The sequence below is a fragment of the Malurus melanocephalus genome, unplaced genomic scaffold (assembly GCF_030028575.1).
Source record: "Malurus melanocephalus ecotype Western Australia unplaced genomic scaffold, MMel_1.1 scaffold_447, whole genome shotgun sequence".
NCBI classification, from domain to species: domain Eukaryota; kingdom Metazoa; phylum Chordata; class Aves; order Passeriformes; family Maluridae; genus Malurus; species Malurus melanocephalus.
Genome location: NW_026623679.1, coordinates 25,173 through 29,883, shown reverse-complemented (window position 1 = coordinate 29,883; position 4,711 = coordinate 25,173).

Below are 4,711 nucleotides of genomic sequence, written 5' to 3'. Positions count from 1 at the left end.
AGAGAGAGAGAGAGAGAAAAAAGAAAACCCCATAGCCAACAAAAGTTTCTTGCTGCAAGTGATTCAAGTGGGGGAAAGAAAAAAATAACAAGTGAAGCTTTACAGAGAGAAATAGGAGAGGAAAAAAAAATGAAAACAACAAAAACCCATAAAAAGGAGAAAAGAAATAAAAAAGAAAACCCGCATAATCCAAATCCAAGAAGAGCAAAGCCTGTTTTGTGTGTTTGAAAAGGAAAACACCGATTCTGCCAGCTGAGTAGAGAGCTAGATACTAAGTGTAGATTTCCCTAGAAGTACCGTGAGGTTTTATAACATTGTCTGGTTTTGTTTTCCTTGTGCGTTGTGATAAGTCCAGGAACTAAGGCTATAATGGGGTTTATCCCCTGATATATTGTTGTTTGTGGGGGGAGGGCAGGGTAGAGTTTGTTTTTTTGGGTTTTTTTTTTTTTTTTCCAGATTATTTTTTTAAGCGTGTATTTGTGCTTATTTTTACGTTATCCAACTGTACATAACGCATTTAACCAGTATTTCACTGTGCTCGAATTACTGCACTCAGAAGCACTGCACAGTCTGAATCCCAGAGAGCTGCGAGAGACTAGGAGTGAAAGGRGAAGGAGAAAGCTGCTACCTGAGCAGACAGGTGATCCCATTTTGGGGAAGCGGGGTGCTGACCACCCCCTCCCCACACCCCAGCCCGTTGAGTCCATTCAAGGCCGAGCTAGAAGACTGGAGGGGATGGGGTGAAGCCAGCAAAGGCTGGGGTGCTCAGAGGGGTTTCAGAGCTGGCAGTTTGGCCTTTGAACTGTTCTGGGTGCTGTGGAAATTCCCAGCCTTCCCTCCCTTCCCTGCCCTTCCCTGCCCAATCCCTGGAGGCCCCAGTTGAGAGCTGATGGGCATGTTTAGATCACTGGGAGAGGACCACATGGCTCTAARTATCACCAGATATCTTCATGGTTGTGGGCCCCATTTTGGTCTCAGTGGTGCAGCTGAGCTGATTTGTTTTACGTTTTTTCCACGTTTTCCCACCCTCTGGGGAAGGCCATCTCCCTGTTGAGGGTGCAGCAGCGCTCCTGCCTCCAGGTGACCTTATCAGTTGGGCACACTGAAGCCCCGAGAACAGCCCCATTTCCCTGGAGGACCTTGACCACTGAGTTCAGTGGGAGCATGACCGAAATATCAGCAGGAGCAGGTCTCAGTGGCCCAAGATGTATTTCCTTGGAGCTACAGTCAATTTGGGCAGTAGGGATTTGGTGTTGAGCTGTTCCTGCCAATTGGGGGTTCAACCCCCTCTTTGTTTTAGCAGGAGCAAAGTGAGGCTCAATGTTCTGTTTCTGTCTTCATTTGGCAAACTGAGTTTTCCCCTTTTCACCAGATCTACACATCCAAGATTCATTAAGAATGAGAATCACTTCCTCTGAGGCCACACTCAGAGCTTGGGGTGGCTTCAGACATTTGAGGAGGAGTCTTGGTGCTACTTGTTGGTGGTTTTAGTCCTGTCGGGTCGAGATGCGGAGCTAACGAGTCCAAGTTGTCTTTGGTTCCCATTCTGGCTTACTTTTCAGTCTTTTGGTTTTTCCTTCTTTTGGTGAGGTCACATTCAGCCGCCAGTTTTCCATCTTCTGAGTGCAAAGAACCAGGGCTTTAATGAAACATTTCACCAGCAATTCAAGAGGGAATTGGAACCATTGCGGAGTTTGCATTGTACGGCCTCTGTAATTACGTACCTGTCTGCAGATGAGAGGCTGAATTTTGCTCCCATCCAGTCAACACAGGTTTTTGTTGCTGTTGACTTCACTGGGAGCAGGATTGAGCCGTACTATATATATAAATATATATATAAATATATATGTGATATATATATAATATTATGTGGGTAATATTATATATATATCAGTGTAATATTTACAAATAAAACTGTGATCTCGTCTAGAGAAAAATGTATTCATATTACCAACTGCTCTTCCATATTTATGTATCATATTGTATCTTTTTATTATAATTATTATGATTATTATGGTTATTATTATTATTATTATTATTATGGAATCTTTCTTGGCACCTTTTGGAAGCCACGTCAACCAATAATCCAATGAAGTGCTGAGGATCTATTTTCACAAGAATTCTACTGGTCTACTGTATAAAAGAGAAAAGAAAAAAAAAAAAAAGAAACAAGCAAAATACAGTTCAACCCTTAATTCTGTACCTCACGCCTGTACGTTTGCTGCTCCAATTTTGGGTTTTATTTTGCGTTCGTTTGTTTTTAACGGATCTAATTTAAGTCTCCAAGCAATATATAAAGATGTAAATAGTAAAGCTTATTTATTAAGATTGTCATCTTTTTTAATTTATATTTACACAATTGTTCATCTAATTTATTTTTTTTTCAATACAGTTTTTAACAGTTGTCCTTTTTTTGGTTCATGATGTTTTTTAAATCATTTTCACAGAATTTCTTTATACAGCTTTTTTCTCTTTCTTTTAATAAGCAACAACTTCCTCTGGTCTTTCAAAAACAGGTCATGTTTCACTCCAAAAAAAAAAAAAAAAAAAAAAAAAAAAAAAAAAAAAAAAAAAAAAAAAAGAAGTTATGTCAGATTCATCAGAAATATTTTGCCATTGTTGATTCCTATACCCTAAAGTTCTATATTATATAAATATATAATACCTTGTATGCTTAAATATTTAACTGTGTGATTTTGTATATATCTTCATACACATGCTCACACACATATGAGGGTTAATGTCCCCAGATGTTGGGAGAACAGAGAATCAGAAACACAAACAATATAAGCTTGTATTAAAGAGTTCTGAACTGGACCCCTCGCTCTTGCCACGTCTCCTTTGCTTTCGGTCGAGCCGGTCCCGAGCAGCGCCCATGGGGCACCCAGCGGGGTCAGCCAGAGGCTGTGGGGTCCCACATCTGGCTGCACAGCTGCACAGCACCCTGCCCGTGTGCTCCAGCTCTTGGCTTTGGGGCACAGGGTTCAAAAGYGCCGTGTTTTGATGGAGGGCTGCAGCGGGTGGAGGGAGGCAGAGSTGCCCTGGGAGCCCATTTCACCTCCAGTGGGTTTGGCTTTGAAAGGGTGGTTCAGGTCCTGCTTCACTCCAGGAGAGCTGGTGGAGATTTTGGTGTGAGAGAGGCTTGAAAATCAAGTTGTCCATCCTCTGCTTACCTTCTTCATCATACGCAGAACATTTTCATCCAGCAAACCAGTCCCAGTGGGGACGTGCCTTGGCTCAGGGGTATTACCTGGGAGGGAAGAAAGGCTGAAAGCAAACTTTGTGCAGCCAGAGAGCTGAACATCTCRATGCACAGAGCCTTTGGACACATAAGAAAACAGATAAAGATAGATAAAGATAAATCAGTCTCCAATGATCTGGAGACCAAGGCATTGTAAGGTGTGCACCAATAATTTGTGTGTGGTGAGGGCAATAGACTGAGGGATGAGAATAAATAAATTTATTTTCTTTTACTCTGGCATAAATAAGTCAGTAAAAACATGTTTTGCATTTTACCTCTGAAAATCAACATATTGAGCAGGGAGAGGCAGAAATCTCATGAGCAAGACCACATCGTGTTTTCTATACCATCCTTGTCTGTGGTCAATGCATTATTAATGGGGAATAAGTGCGTCACACCCAGCACTATCAATAGCACATGCTGTAGATAAAAAGGCCCAGGAACGAGGCATTAAATGGGCTGTGTCTATAGCAATACACAAATCAATTGGCTGTGTGTTGAGCTATCTGTCAGGCATTAATGAAGATCTGAAGATGGGAGCAGCCAYGAAGGCAGGGAGCAGCGGGCAGCTGGCTCCTGCTGGGCTCTGCTCAGTTCTGCTCCTCCTGCACGGGCACAGCCGCCCCAGGATCAATTGCAATGCACTGTCAGAACAACAGTTCCTGTGTGCTGCTTACATGTCTTGTSTGGAGATCAATCACTACACAAAGCTGGGGAAAATCGCTCTGAATTCATACAGAAGAATCCTCTCCTGGCTCAAAGGAACAGCTTTGGGAAYGGGCATGGCACTGGTGACAGTGGCAATCACAGAATCACAGAGGGACTGAAAAATCATCCTCTAATGGGAAAATGAAGCTGTTAGCAGCAGAAAAAAATTAATGTCATGGAGGCCTACWAAAGCTTCCGTGGAAGGGCTGGAATATAAAGAAAACTACTCACAGGTATAAACAAAACTCTTCATGCAAGCAAGGACGTGAAAATCAAATGAATATTCAGGCTGGCAGATGCATGTCCATTGGTTCACTTGCTTGCACACATGCACACACACAAACCCAGCATTCCCCTTCTGGTCCAGCACTTTCCAGCACAAGTCCATCTTTTCCTGGACTTGTTCATTCCACCTCCCCAGTTTTTCAGTTTCTAAGGCACACATGCCTGGAAGGTGAAGAAAAGTGAGCACTTYGGAGGCCAGAATTCTCCTTCTTGCTGCTCATTAAGCACCACAACACTGYGATGGCCCCAGATGTTTCCCTCTGCCCTGAATTGGAATAACAGCTGCCTACATCATTCAAGTCAACAACTGGCCTAGGTTTTCCAATAAAATGCAGCCAAAGGGCCAGGGTCTTCATTTTTTTTTTAAGTACAAGTGAGGCAATACTGCATCAAAATAGTTTTAAARCTCTTGACAATCTTTTGGCTGACTTCTCTCAGGCCTGGGGAAGATTGTCAGTGGTTAAAAACAACTTCCAT